Source organism: Myotis daubentonii, chromosome X (assembly GCF_963259705.1).
Source record: "Myotis daubentonii chromosome X, mMyoDau2.1, whole genome shotgun sequence".
Taxonomy (NCBI): domain Eukaryota; kingdom Metazoa; phylum Chordata; class Mammalia; order Chiroptera; family Vespertilionidae; genus Myotis; species Myotis daubentonii.
This window is the reverse complement of record NC_081861.1, coordinates 87,797,514-87,813,560: the sequence shown is the minus strand read 5'-3', so window position 1 is coordinate 87,813,560 and position 16,047 is coordinate 87,797,514.

Sequence of the window (16,047 nt, the reverse complement as noted above, 5' to 3'; positions counted from 1 at the left end):
TTGCTTCCTGCACACACCCCTACCAGGACCCAGGTACAACCAAGGTATGTGCCTGTGATCAGAATCAAACCAGTTGCCGAAACCGGTTTGGCTCAGTGGATAGAGCGTTGGCCTGCGGACTGAAAGGTCCCGGGTTCGATTCCGGCAAAGGGCATGTACCTGGGTTGCGGGCACATCCCCAGTGGGAGATGTGCAGGAGGCAGCTGATTGATGTTTCTAACTCTCTATCTCTCTCCCTTCTTCTCTGTAAAAAAATCAATAAAATATATTTAACAAAAAAAACAAACCAGTGACTCTTTAGTCCATGGGCCAATGCTCAATCCACTGAGTCAAAGCTTGAGCTTGTTAGGCATTTGCAAAGGATTTTAGAGAAGATGGTTTATATATTTAAACTCATCTAAAAAAGAGGGAATATGCGCATTGACCATCACACCATAATGGTCAAGATGGCTGCGCCCACAGCTGAGGCCAAGTTCCCGTAAGGAGCCTTAACAGAGCAATCAGCAGGGACCTGAGGCTGCATGGCGCTGGGCCAGGGCAGGGGACCTGAGGCTGTGCCCCCTGCCAGATGGGGCTTGACAGGGAACCTCAGGCCATGCCCCCCGCCCGGCAGGGCTTGACAGGGGACCACAGGCTGTGCCCCCCGCCCAGCAGGGCTTGACAGGGGACCTGAGGCTGTGCCCCCCACCCCGGTACTGGGCCAGGGTACCTGAGGCCACACCTTATGCCCCAGTGCTGGGCTGTAGGACCTGAGGCCACGACCCTCGCCCAGCGGGGCTTGACAGAGGACCTCAGGGCGCACCCCCAGCCCAGAGGGGCTTGACTGGGGACCTCAGGCCATGCCCCCCGCCCCAGCACTAGGCCAGGTGACCTGAGGCCACGCCTCCCAACCCAGCGGGGCTTGACGGTGGTGGGGCCAGCCAGGTCTGGATCTAGCCCAATGGGGGTGGGGCCGGCCAGGTCTGGGCTCGCGCAATTTCGAGGTGCATGTGGGTGGGCAGGGACTTGACTTTGGTTCCCGTGGTGCACCCCAGACTCTGACAGGAGGAAGATTTTCATATATATCTTACTAATTTTCTTTCATCTCTGACACTTCTATTATAGAGAAAGGGCAAATAGCAATATTAAAATATTTCCTCTAATTAATTCCCTTTTAATGTGCATGAATTTCCTGCACTGTGTCACTAGTATGTTCATATGGCTTTAGGCCCTCTCTCAAGAGGGCTTTTAATATACTACTACTATCCCCATTTTTCTGACATGAAAACTGAGGCTCAGAAAAAAAGGTGGCTTTGGGAAATGGCAGAGCCAGAATTAAATACCAGCTCTATGTGGACATAGGTCTGTGCTCCTTTACTGTAACCCACTACCTACTGGAAAGAAAAGGGAAGTGATAGGAAATGAGATGGATGAGATCGTTGGAGACCAGTTTGGAAAGAGTTTGTTTACTCTGCTAAAGTATTTGAATCAAGCCTACAATGGAGGCAAGACAGTCTCTTCAATAAATGGTGTTGGGAAAATTGACCAGATACATGTAAAAAATGAAACTAGGCCACCAACTTACACCATGCACAAGAATAAACTCAAAATGGATAAAAGACCTAAATGTAAATCAGGAAACCATAAGAATCCTAGAAGAAACCATAGGCAGCTAAATCTCAGACATCTCGCATAGCAATATGTTTATAGATACATCTTCTATGGCAAAGGAAACTAAGGAGAAAATAAACAAATGGGACTACATCAAAATAAAAAACTTCTGCACTAAAAGAAACCATCAACAAAACGAAAAGGGAGCCCACTGTGTGGGAGAATATATTTGGCAATGATATATCTGATAAAGGGTTAATATCCAAAATATATAAGGAACTTATGCAACTTAACAAAAGGAAGACAATCTAATTTAAAAATGGGCAAAGGACCTAATTATACACTTCTCCAAAGTGGACATACAGATGGCCAAGAGACATATGAAACAATGCTCCAAGTCACTGATCATTAGAGAGATGCAAATTAAAACGACAATGAGGTATCACCTCACACCTGTCAGCATGGCTACCATCAACAAATCAACAAATGACACGTGCAAGCGAGGATGTGAAGGGGAACCCTAGTTCACTGCTGGAGGGAATGCAGACTGGTGCAGCCATTATGGACAACAGTATGGAGTTTCCTCAAAAAATTAAATATGGAATTGCCATTTGACACAGGGATCCCACTTCTGGAAATATATCCTAAGAAACCAGAAACACCAATCAAAAAGAATGTATGCACCCCTATGTTCATAGCAGCACAATTTACAATAGCTAAGATCTGAATACAGCCCAAGTGCCCATCAGTAGATGAGTAGATAAGAAAGCTGTGGTGCATTTATACCATGGAATACTATGCAGCAGTAAAGAAGAAGAAGCTCTTACCATTTCAGACAGCATGGAGGGACCTGGAGAGTATCGTGTTAAGTGAAATAACTCAGTCAGAGAAAGACAAGTATCGCATGATCTCACTCAAATGTGAAATTAACAAAATAAACTGGTGAACGGAGTGGATCCAGAGACATGGAAGCATGGACCAGAGTGAGGAATCTCAGAGGGAAGGCGGGTGAGGGTGGATGGGTAGGAGGTAATCAACCAAAGATCTTGTATGCATATATGCATAACCCATGGACACAGACAGTGGGATGGTGAGGGCCTGGGGCGGGGGAGAGCTGTAGAGGGCTGATGGGGGAAAAAAGGGACATATGTAATACTTTCAACAACAAAGATTTTTTTAAAATAAAGTGTTTGAATCACTTCTTTTCTGGAGGCAATTTTGGACTGCCGTAGGTCAAGAGTGCAGGTGCCCTGGGTACCCAAAGGATGAGTGAGGTGAGAAGGGATGGTGGGGAGAATTCCACAGAAAGGAAAAGAGAGATGGGAGCACAATAATCTTTATCGTAAGTCTGAGGAAGGCCTTCTCTAGTTGTGCTTTTAGCTCAGTGTCTGCCATCATCACTTATATCCTTGTAACTGTTGAGAACTCAAGATGAAGCAAAACAGAACCCCAGTTGCTGTCTTAGGCAGCTGCCCTTCTGTGGTCTGTGGAGAAAAGCTAAAAGGAATTCTCTCAGGAATTCCTGCTTTCCTACTGGCAGTGATCCCCAAAGGCCCTAATCACTGGGAAGAAAAGACCAACCTTTGGCTTGCCTGCCCTTAGGTTATTGGATTTTTCTCAGGTGCCATTTTCACACAGCCACAGTACTCCCCTCTTCTTTAAATCCACTAAATCCTCCAGCTCTCCTTCCCTCCACCTCAGTCCTTAAGTAGCTGCCCTTTTCGGTACATTCTGGTGTCCCAGCTCCCACCCTAGGGTGCCAATGACCCAGAAAACTCACCACCTAGTCCTCCTTTGTAAATGGTCACACACATTCACAGACCCAAAATAAGAGAAAAGTTGGGGAGGATTTAGAGTAGGTAAATGGGGGAAACAAAAGAGAATCAAAATAATAGTTACTACTATATCCCATTTATGTTGTCAATCCCTGTATAAAGCACTTTTTCTTATAGTAACTCTCCTGGCTGTTCCTCATTTCACATCTGCCCTGAAGTGAGGACTCTCATTCCCCCAGCTTTTCTCAAGGGAATGGGGTTTTAAAAGCCTTCCCTAATTATTGTTAATTTTTAAGTGTTTTAATGGTATTGTTGTATTTTTTAAAGTCCTTATCTGCTAGACATACATAATGGAGTATTTTCAGATAAAATGATATGACACCTGAGATTCACATTAAAATACTCCACTAGGAAGAAAAATGAGAGGGGAGCAGATGAACATAGTTTGGCAAAATATTGATAATTGTTGAAGCTTGTTACAGAGGTTCATTATCCTGGACTCTCTACTTCTCTGCATGTTTAAAAATTTCCATTATAATTAAAAAAAACAAACAACAACACCTTTTCTATCTGTTCTGCAAATTACACTGAGTCACCCACTCACAGACCAGAAATAAGATAATGAGGCCTGAAAAAAAAAAAAGATAATGAGGTCTGGTGGGAGAGTTCAGAATGGGCAAGTGGAGGGATGGATGAGGCAAAATAAGAACAATAGGTATTACTAATATAGCACTTGAATGCCAGGCTTTGTTCTACACACTTTATAGATATTAAATCTTTTAATCCTCACAACAACCTTGTTAGGCAGTATATACTACTATTATCCTCCCTTTAAAGATAAGGAAACTGAGGCACAGAAAGATTGAATAAATTGCACAAATTTACACAGCTTGTGAGTCATAAAGCTGGAGTCCAAACCCAGGCAGTCTGGATTTGACTTTTTGCTCCTAAATACTATGCTAGTTAGATATATAAAGCAGCTGATAGATGAAGGAGGGATTCACTTATCCATTTACTTTTTCGTTTATTTAATAAATACGTGTTGAGCTTTACAAGATGGTCAGGCAAGGATCTGGATGCTGTGATACAGTGGTGAGCAAAACAGACAGGTCTTTGCTATCAAGGAGTTTATGGTGGGGAGAGAGTTGACGTGAAACAATAATCCCACAACATGTGAAAAATTGCAAACCATGATGAGGGCACACAAAGAAAACTCCAGGGAGTTCTGATAACATATGATGAAGTACCTGACACAGTCTGGCAGGCCTGGGAAAGGTTTCTCTGAGGAAGTAACATATGAGCTGAGGGCTGAAGGATAAGGAGGAGTTAACTAAACAAAAAAGGGAAGGGAAGAACATTTCAGACAGAGGGAAGAGCATGACCAAAGACCCCGAGGTAGAAGAGAACTTGATGCATGTGAAGAACTGAAAAGGCTAAGGTAGTTGGAGTAAAGCCTAGAAAGCTAGAGTTGGAAGTTTTTTGGAGTCCAATCAATGTCACAAGTGAGAGAACTGCCACTGGGAAAGAAGGAAGTGACTGGCCCAAGGTGACACTCTGAATCAGTGGCAGAAACAGGACTTAAACCCAGCTCAGTGCTCTTATCATCACAGGCCATTGCTTTCCTGTATATGAGGAGGAAGGCCAACTGGTGTCAGTAAAATGTTACTCTGGGAGAATGAGATACGGAGAGAGTGTTTTTGGAGATAGGTATAAATAACCAAATTAAGTCTTCATGGGCAAGGCAATCAAGAGTGGGTTTAGGCCTTAGCCGGTTGCTCAGTGGTTAGAACGTCAGCCCAAGGCTTATGGGTTTGATTCCACTCAAGGGCATGTACCTAAATTGCAAGCTCAATCCCCAGCTCCAGTCGGGGCACGTGAGGGAGGCAACCAATTGATGTGTATCTCTCACATCGATGTTTCTCTCTCTGTCACTCTCCCCCTCCCTTCCACTTTCTCTCAAAAAAAAAAATCAATGGAAAAAAATCCCTGCGTGAGAATTAACAACAAAAAAAGAGTGAGTTTGGGGCAAAAAACAAAAGAAAGTGATTTGGAAATAGGAAAGCTTTAATTTGCTTCCCAGTACCTAATTAGTCTTTTATCTCTCTATTTCTAGCTAGAGTTCTAAAGTGGGTGAAGTGTTGGGGAAAAGAGGAGAAGGGGGCTGGAATGAGGTCTTAATCCCCTCCTTTGGGCCGAGAAGGGTCTACCCCAAGGGAAGCAGGACATAGGGGTGCTCTCTCAAGCTCTGCACCCAGCCTTGAGTCATCTTCAGCTCTGCCAGCAGGGGGAGTTGGAAACCGAATTTCCTAAGAATGGCAGCTGGCCTGGCCTCTGCCATTCTTATTGGAAACTAGTCAAGTCAGCCCAAGATGCTGTGGAAATTACAGGAACTGGGAGGGAAAAGGGAGCCAAGAGTTAGGACTATCTGCAGGGCCTTCGCACTAAATTGCAAAGTCTTTGATAACTGCCTTCTAAAACTGCCTCCCAGGGTTTAGGCTGAAGCAAGAACAAAATTTTTTAAAATATATTTTTATTGATTTCTGAGAGGAAAGGAGAGGGAGAGAGAGATAGAAAGATCAAAAATGAGAGAGAATCATTGATTGGCTGCCTCCCGTATGCCCAGCACTGGGGATCAAGCCCGCAACCAGGGCATGTGCCCTTGACTGGAATCGAACCTGGGACCCTTCAGTCCACAGGCAGATGCTCTGTCCACTGAGCCAAACCGACTAGAACCCAAAGCTTTTTTTTTTTTTTTTTTTTTGACAGGACAGTGCTGCTGCACAAAACATAGCGTTCTCCACTCCTCATCACTTCCAAAACTTCACAATTCTATCTCTAGCCTCATTCTCTCTCCTGAGTTTCAGACCTAGATGACCAACAGGCTACAGGACATGTCTTACTGGAAGCTCTCACCATGGCACTGAACTCATTTCCCACTCTCCCCTAGATCTGTTCCTTCAATATTCCCCATATCATAAATAGCACTACCAGTCTGTCAGTTGTTCAAGTCAGACACTCAGAGGCATCTTTTCAATCCACCAGTAAGTCCTGTTGACTCAACCTCCAAAATACATCCCAAACCCAAACACTTCTTTCTGTCCCCACCGCTACCTTTCTGGTCAACATCAATATCATCTCTCCCCTGGCCTACTGCAATAGCCTCTTGACTTTCTTCCTGTGTTTATTTGTGCCTGCTCCCCACTGTCTCTGCACCCAGAAGTCAAAGTGATCTTTGAAAAACACAAAAATGATCATGTCATGGCCCTGTCTAAACCCTTCAAAGCTTCCTCCTTTCCCTCAAAATCAAGTCTTGACTCCTTGCCATGGCATACAAGGCCTTCCTGATCTAGTCCCTGACTGCTTCTTCCACCTTATGTTTCACTTCTTTACTGCTCCTACACACACACACACACACACACACACACACACACACACACACACACACACCACTCTTCTCAAAGGGAACCATTTTCTTACTCAGATCTTGCCTCCAGGCCCTCTCACATGCTGTTTCCACTGCCTGGATTTTATTCCCTTCCTTTTTGTCTCACTATCCCTCCTATTGACTCCCCCTGCACCCCTCCACCCAGCTCTCAGCTCTGGTCCCTCTTGTTCTAGGGTCCTTCCATGATTCTTCCCAACAGTGTCCTCTGTGACACAATGTGACATACTTTGCTTTTATCCTTGGACTTAGTCCATAGAATGTGGCTTCCTGATAACCTCTCTGACTCCCCCATGATCATGTGAACTCTGTGAAGGACAGATGTCTTTTTCACAGTTACAGATTCACAGAACTTAGCTTAGTACCTACACATAGGAGTTGATAAGTAAATATTTGTTGGATGGATGGATGGATTTGTCAGTGTACTAATCTCTAAAAGGGAGCAATGGACAACATGTTGGAGAGCTAGAATGAGGCCCTGGGTAGGATTGATATATCCAAAACACTAATGGGGACCAGAAACCAGGGAAGGGGAGTATACCCATCCCAGTCACTCCTCTTGCCAGCATTCGCCCTGTCTCCCTCTTGAACCTGCCCTCAAGACAGACCTGGAAATAGCTCAGAGAAATCTGAGTTACACCCAGGAATGTGGCATTCCTTTTCTATTCCCTACTCACATCTTGTGCTAGGACAAAACCACCCATGCTTGGCTGTGAAATGAATGGGATCCAGCCAGTACCTAGGGTTGGTGGATTCTCTGGATGCCCTATACCCACTTGTTTCCCAGGTCAAGGACATTTCTGGGAGCTTCCCATGAATTCCCCCTCAGCTTCCTCATCCTCCTCCTGGAGCAGCAGAGAAACCCTTCCTTTACTACATGGGCGCCTCTCCACCAGATGGAGTCAAGGCTCCTCTCCGGTGCCTGCCCAGGAGGACATTCCCAGGGAGCACCTAATCTTAACCTTTGTGGTCCTCTTCCCTTCCTCTTTGGCACTAAAAGAGACAGACAGTAAAAACTATGAGCTCTTAAAGAAGGGAGTGAGGGTTACATTTTTCTACAGCCCTTCAAAGGCCTTGGCTCCCTGCCCAGATCTGAGTCAGGAACTGTATGTCCCAAAGAATTGGCTTCCAAGCCATCTTCTCTGAGCTTAAAGACCCTAGGCGCCCTCTTGGGATGCTCTGTTCAAATTAGCCAAGAAGGGCAGGTGAGGATGACACAGCAGGAGGGACATTGGCCAATCTAGGCTTCAGAAGGTATGGAGGAAAGGGGCAGATAAATAACACCAGAGCATATTGAGGGCAAGGTAAATCCCCAAGCATGGGGCTCAGCTGCACTGCTCCCAGAGCCAAAACTTCACAGCTCCCATTTCAAGGGAACTAATGGCTTGTGAACACCTACTTTATGCCATGCACTTCCTCCACAACAAGTGAGAAGTTCCTTTACGGGTCACAGGAACCAAGACTCAGAGAGGGGTTAAGTGCATTATGCAATGTCATGTAGCAAATACACAGCAAATTCCAAGAGATCAGGACCAGGCCGTCAATTCCAAGCCTCATCTGAATGGTTGCTGAGGCTGCTAGAAAATGATTCTTCTTTTCAGTGAGCATGTAGGCAGCCTGAGGACAATGGCAGTGAGGAGAAACAGAAAATCATACTCCTATACCTAGGACATAGCTTGCTCCATACAGGAGAAACATATCTTTGTCCCTTTGATACAACCATCTCCAGGTGGTGGGAATGGGTCAGACAATAAGAGCCGTTTCAACTCTGGCAGGTGTTTCTCAGTGGTTAGAGGGTCGGCTCACACACCAAAAGGTCGCAGATTTGATTCCTGGTGAAGGGCATGTATCTGGGTTGCGGGTTCGCTCCCCACTTTCCCTCACCCCCACCCCCACCCCCCATCGGGGCATGTGCATGAGGCAACCATCAATGTGTCTCTCTCACATTGATGTTTCTCTCTCCACTCCCTTCCATTCTCTCTGAAAAGCAATGGGAAAAATAGCCTCAGGTGAGGATTAACAAAAACAACAAAAAGATCAAGTTTCAGACATGGAAAATTTTACAGTGGAGACAAGAATAGAATTATCTATGGTCTCACATCAGAGGATAAGAGAACATTTCAGATTAATGGAATTGTCCAAAGCCAGACAGATCCAGCCCTCACTCCTAAAATCCCTCCAGCCATGGATATTCACGTAGATTGAAGAGCCAACCCTCAGGCACAGTTGCCAGGGGGGCAGATTTGGGGACCCATAAAAGTAAAGAGCTTCTGGGACTGATCTTTAGTGAGCCAGGGGTTCATGTTAGAATCACTGGGGATCTTTTAAACAATAGTTATATTTACAATACATGTTTTTCATAGAGGACTAGTATCCAGAATATACAAAGAGCCCCTACAAATCAATAATAAAATAACAACCAAAAAATATGGGCAAAAGACTGGAACAGGCACTTTATGAGAGAGGATATGTGAATGAGATAAATACATGAAAAGATGATTAACATAATTAGTCATAAGGGAAATGCAATTTAAACCCCTGAGGAGATACTGTAACCAGACAAACAATGGGTCCGTGCTGTCTGTCAGTACTTGAGCCAGTGAAGCAGAGACAGGGTTGAATCATATACTATGAGAGTTTATTCCAATACTGCTGGCAGTATGGGAGAGCAGCAGGTCAGCCACAGAAATCTTCTCTGCAGCTCACCATAGCCAGTTGCTTATATAGCAAAAGCACAAAGGAAAAGTAGGCAAAAGGGCAGTTTACAGATATGCAAAAGGACTAGGGGTCTTCAAAGGGCTTAGTGATATGCAAGGGTTGGCATTACATGGGCAAATAGCCAAAGATAGTGCCAGATGGACAATTAACAGGTAAGCAGGCTGGAGCTCCACAAAGGCCTGCAGGTATGCCAAAAGGGCTGGGGATCTTCAAAGGGCTGGCGATTCTGGTTTCTGCAGCAAAGTTGTTCATCTTTCCATGATAACATGCAGCTCCAAATAGGGAGGAAGGGCTGCATCTCCAGGTCAGCTCCAGCCAGGGTAGAAGTACCTTCTTTAATCAGAATAAAACAATCATGGCTAACAGAGCATAATTAATATTTCTTATAATACTAGCTGGTTCCCCAAATTCTATTGCTGCCCCTTTTCAATACCACTATGTATCCATGAGAACTTATACAATTAAAAAAACAGATAGCTCACCCTAGCCAGTTTTCTCAGTGGTTAGAGCAGGGGTCCTCAAACTACAGCCCTCAGGCCACATGCAAATACGAATATTGTATTTGTTCCTGTTTTGTTTTTTTACTTCAAAATAAGATATGTGCAGTGTGCATAGGAATTTGTTCATAGTTTTTTTTTAAACTATAGTCCGGCCCTCCAACGGTCTGAGGGACAGTGAACTGGCCCCCTGTTTAAAAATATTGAGGACCCCTGGGTTAGAGCATCAGCCTGTGGACTGAAGGGTCCTGGTTTGATTCAAGCCAAGGGCATGTACCTTGGTTGCAGGCTCCATTCTGGTCGGGGCACATGGGAGGCAGCCAATTTATGTGTCTCTCTCACATCGATGTTTCTCTCTCTCTGTCTCTCCCCCTCCCTCACACTCTCTCTAAAAATCAATGGGAAATATGCCCTTAGGTGAGGAATAACAAAACAATAATAATAAGCTATATATAAAAGGCTAATATGCAAAGTGTCCCCTCCGGAATTCAACCAGGAGATCGAGAGTTCGATCACTCACTATGATGCACACTAACCACCAGGGGGTGGCACGGAATGAAGGAAGGCCCCAGCCAGCAGCTGGGGAAGGAAGGCCCTGGCTGGCAGCGGGAGGTCCCCTATCGGCCCTAATAGCTGGCCAGGCCTAGGGAACCTACCTGTGTATGAATTTCATACACTGAATCTCTACTAATACTAATAATCCTATCTAATAAAAGAGAAACATGCAAATTGGTGTCACTCCACTACCCTTCCCATTGGCTAATCAGGGCGATATGCAAATTAACTGCCAGCCAAGATGGCAGCCGGCAAGCAGGCAGCTTGAAGCGAACATGAGGCTTGATTGCTTCAGTGATGGAGGACTCCAATGTTCCCCGCCTGCTGCTGCCAGCCTCTGAGCTTGCAGTTTGAAACATTGTTACAAATATAGAAGCTAAACAAAACCCCAGAAACCTGCTTTCAGCCAGCCGGGATCTCAGAGCTGGAGTTGAAACAGTGTTTGGATTATAGAACCCAAACAAACCAGATACCTGCTTTCAGCAGCTGAGGCCTAAGAGCTGGAGCCAAGCCTCAGAGCTAAAGCTGGCCCAGAATTAAAAAAGAAAAAAGAAAAAAAGGAGCGGATGGGAGCTTCAGTCACCCACCAGCCTGAAAACAGCCCTCAGCCCCTCACCCAGGCTGGCCAGGCACCCCAGTGGGGACCCCCACCCTGAAGGGGGTGTGACCAGCTGCAAACAGCCATCATCCCCTCACCCAGGCTGGCCAGGAACCCCAGTGGGGACCCCCACCCTGATCCAGGACACCCTTCAGGGCAAACCAGCCGGTCCCGACCCATGCACCAGGCCTCTATCCTATATAGTAAAAGGGTAATATGCCTCTCAGCACCGGGATCAGCAGAGCCGTGAGGCCTCCTGGCACCAGGATCAGCATGACAGGGGGCAGCGCCCAAACCCCCTGATCGCCCTGTGGCTCTGTGTGTGACAGTGGGTGGGGCCACAACCTCCCTATCCGTCCTGCTCTGTTCGTGAGAGGGGAAGGTGCCCCAACCCCCTGATCAGCCCTGCTCTGGGCCTGATAGGGGGGAGTTCCCCAACCCCTTGATCGCCCTGCGGCTCTGTGTGTGACAGGGTGCAGCGCCCCACCCCCCTCCCCCACGGGCCCTGCTCTGTGTGTGACAGGGTAGAGCCATAACCTCCCCCTTGGCCCTGCCCTGAGTGTGAGAGTGGAGGCGCCCCAACCCCCTGATCAGCCCTGCTCTGTGTGTGACAGGGGCGGTGCCCCAACTCCCCTGATCAGCCCTGCTCTGTGAGTGACAGGGGGGAGCTCCCCAACCCCCTGATCGGCCCTGCTCTGTGCGTGAAAGGGTACGGAACCCCAACCCCCCTGATGGGCCCTGCTCTGTGAGTGATAGGGGGTGGCGCTGCAACCTCCCCATCGACCCTGCCTTGAGTGTGACAGGGGGCGGTGCCCCAACCCCCCAAATCGGCCCTACCCTGAGCGTGACTGAGGGTGGCATCACAACCTCCCGATCCTCCATGTTCTGTGCATGACAGGGGGTGGCGCCCCAACTCCCCAATCAGCCCTGCTCTGAGCCCGACCAGGGGCTGCACCTAGGGATTGGGCCTGCCCTCTGCCCCTGGGAGCAGGCCTAAGCCAGCAGATCGTTATTTCCCGAGGGGTCCCAGACTGCGAGAGGGCACAGGCTGGGCTGAGGGACCCCCCTCCCCCCCGAGTGCACAAATTTTTGTGCACTGGGCCTCTAGTGATAAAATAAAAAGACAGATAGCCCTGGCCAGGTAGCTCAGTTGGTTAGAGTATTGGCCCAGTACACGAAGGTTGTGGGTTTGATTCCTGGTCAAGGTACATTCAAGAATTAAGTAATGAATTTATAAATAAGTGGAACTACATATAGATGTTTCTCTCTCTCTTCCTCTATTTTTAAAATCAATCAAAATTTTTTTGAAAAAAAGACAGACAATACAAAGTATTAGCAAGTATGTGAAACAACTGTAAACCTCATATTTTGCTGGTGGGGGTGCAAATTTGTGTAAGAACTTTGTAAAACTGTCAGTTTCAAATAAGTTCAACATAAATCCAGTAATTCCATCACAAGAGAAACGAGTGCATGTGCCCACACAAAGACTGGGATCAACTCAGGATGTGTAAATGGCTAAACAAACTTTGGTGTATCCATACAAGGAATATTGCCCAGCAACAAAAGGAATGAACTACTGATCAGTGCAACAGTTCGGATGAATCTCAAAGGCATTATATGCTATGTGAAAGGAGCCAATCTCAATGCGTTACATACTGCTTAATTCCATTTATATACATTTGAAGAACAATCAAAATGAATCTAAAATAGAATCCAGAATGTTGGCTGCCTTTGGCAGGAGTGGGGCATTGCTTGGGGTGGTGGAAATGGTCTATGTTTTGTTTTGTGTGTGTGTTTTTAAGGCAGTGTTATTTTATTTTTAATATGTTTTTATTGATTTTTTTAGAGAGAGAGAGAGAGGAAGGGAGAGGGAGATAAATAGAGGAAAATTGATGAGAGAAAGAAGCATTGATCTGCTGTCTCCTGCACATCCCCTACTGGTGATTGAGCCGGAAACTCTGGGCATATGCCCTGACTGGAACTGAACCATTGACCTCTCAGTGCATGAGCAACACTGGCCAGGGCAGTCTATGTTTTTATTGGGGCAGTGGTTACACAGGTATTAACAATTATCACAATTCCTTGAAGTATGCACTTAAGACTATGGATTTTACTGTATGTAAATTATACCTAAATTTTAAATTTCGTGCCCAGGACACACCCCTAACTAATTAAATCAAAATCTCTAGAGGTGAAGCTTGGGCAAGGACATTTTAAAAAATCTTCCCAAGTGGGGACTCTTTCCCCCTCCCCATGTGGGAGTCTGTGCTATGAGATTCTTTCCCCTTCCCCACGTGGGAGTCTGTACTTGTTCTTCAATAAAATTTCCACCTTTGCTATAAAAAAATAAAATAAAATAAAAAATCTTCCCAGGTTACACTAATGTGCTTCCAGTCTGGAAACACCTGATTAATATTACCATCACCCTTCCCTACCAACAGAGCCTCTCAGCCTCCTTTGTCACCCAGACTTTTCAAAGGTGCTCATTGGCAAAAGTTCCTCCCACCATCAGCAGCAGAGGTAGACAGATGGGAACAGAGGTGAGTGAAGGTAAGCACTTACCAATATATCTCTAAGGATGTTTTATATTAAAACATAAAGACATAATTTTACACTTCAAAATGGTCAAAATCATGAATTTAATGTAATGTGAATTTCATCTCAATTTTTAAAAATTCAAGAGTTTTCTCAGTTTTAGGGGCTGCATATATTATTTCACTGTTAAGAGTGCAATTTATTTGACCAGTCCCCCTATTATAGATATTTCCGACTGTTATTACATTGTGGCAATAACTATCCTGGTGCATGCATTTTTTGTGTGAATATGTGTGAGTATATTTGTAGGATAATTTCACAAAAATGAAATTGTTGGGTCAAAGTGTATGTGTCTTTTTCATTTTCATAGAAACTGCTAAATTGTCATCTATAAGGGATGAGGGAACTTACATTCCCTTCAACAATATGTGAGGGTGTGCCTGTTTCCCCACCTTTGTCAACAATGTTTTTCAACCTTTTGATTTTCACTCTTCTGATTATTAAAACAGGGAACCTTGTAGTTTTCTTTACTGAGCTTCACTGAGACAGGTCAAGAGCATTCATGGAGAGCAAGGGGTTGTTTTGGAGGCAGAAAGGGAGGCAGTTATCTCCCCACGTTTCTGTTTTGGCCTAGTGACTTGGCCCCATCTAAATCTCATCCTGTTAATTTCACCTCAACCTCATTGGCTTTCTTTCTCTTCTTGGAACAACCAAGCCCATTTCTACCACAGGGTCTTTACATTTGCTATTCCCTGTGCCAGCAGCACTGTCCCCTAAAATCTTAGCATGGCTCGCTCCTTCTTATTGTTCATATCTCAGCAATCTCTCCTGTGAGATCTTTCCTGCCCCATCTTCTTTTAAAAAATATATATTTTATTGATTTCAGAAAGGAAGGGCAAGGGAGAGAGAGAAACATCAATGATAAATGAGAACCATTGATCAACTGCTTCCTGCACGTGGCACACAGGGGCCGAGCCCACAATCCAGGCATACGGAACCATGATCTCCTGGTCCATAGATCAATGTTCAACCACTGAGCCACGCCTGGCCAGATCTGACCCATCTTTTTTAAGGTAGCTACCCCACCTCCCTCATCCTATTTATCTCCTTTAGAGCCCTTACTACTGATGAGGAAAATAAGATATTTTTTTGGGGGGTGGGGGGGTGGGGAGACCAGCAGCCTGACTCTGTATTTAGTTAATTAGTATCCCTAAGGCACATTCCTGTTAGCCTCTAGTCCAGGGGTGGGCAAACTTTTTGACTCGAGGGCCACAATGGGTTCTTAAACTGGACCGGAGGGCCGGAACAAAAGCATGGATGGAGTGTTTGTGTGAACTAATATAAATTCAAAGTAAACATCATTACATAAAAGGGTACGGTCTTTTTTTTTTTAGTTTTATTCATTTCAAAAGGGCCGGATCCCCACGGCTGCTCTAGTCACTGCCCCTTTCTCGTTTATCTGGTCTTGCAAGACCTGTTTACCTAAATACTCACATTTTACAGAGGCCATAAACCATGAAGAGTACACAACCCCCAGAGGGGGTTATCAGCGCTGGTGCCAGGCCAGGCCAGGCCTTTAGGTATAGTCTCATGGCCCCCATCCCAACACACGGGGCTTTTTGTAAAGGCCACGAAAGGTCTGGAAGTTTGATTCTTATTTGGGGGACAAAGAAACCAAAGGGTATAAAGAGACAGCTTCCTTCATATTGGCTTGCTCAGGATTTGGAAACAGGTTCCTCTGAGTCACGGTACTAGTACATCTGGAAATAAATGGGTTTTTCCTGTATCTCCGAGTACTCCTGTGTGTGTGTTTTCCGGTCGCCTGGTAAATTCTGTAACACTACAATTTAAAAGTGTCTCCTTTCCCTGGTTACTTCAATATTGTCTGTTCCTCCTCTAGAACATTAGCTCTATGTCTGTGATGCCAATACTCCTGGCACATATGTGTTTAAAAAATATTTGGAATGGCCCTAGCTGGTTTGGCTTAGTGGATAACGCATCACCTTGCAGACTAAAGGGTCCTGGGTTCAATTCCTGGCACATGCCTGGGTTGCAGGCTTGATCTCCAGTATGGGGTGTGCAGGAAGCAGCCAACAATGATTCTCTCTCATCATTGATGTTTCTCCCTCCCCCTCTCCCTTCCTCTCTGAAATCAATAAAAATATAAAAAAAATTTTGGAATAAATGCATAGTTCCTAGTGCAGGGGTGGGAAACCCCTGGCATACGTGCCAAACATGGCACGCCAGTAACTTTTGCTGGCACGCAAAACCCTCTCTTATAATCTTCCATTTACAATTTTTGTGAACATTTGAATGACTTAAATGTTAAATTACAAG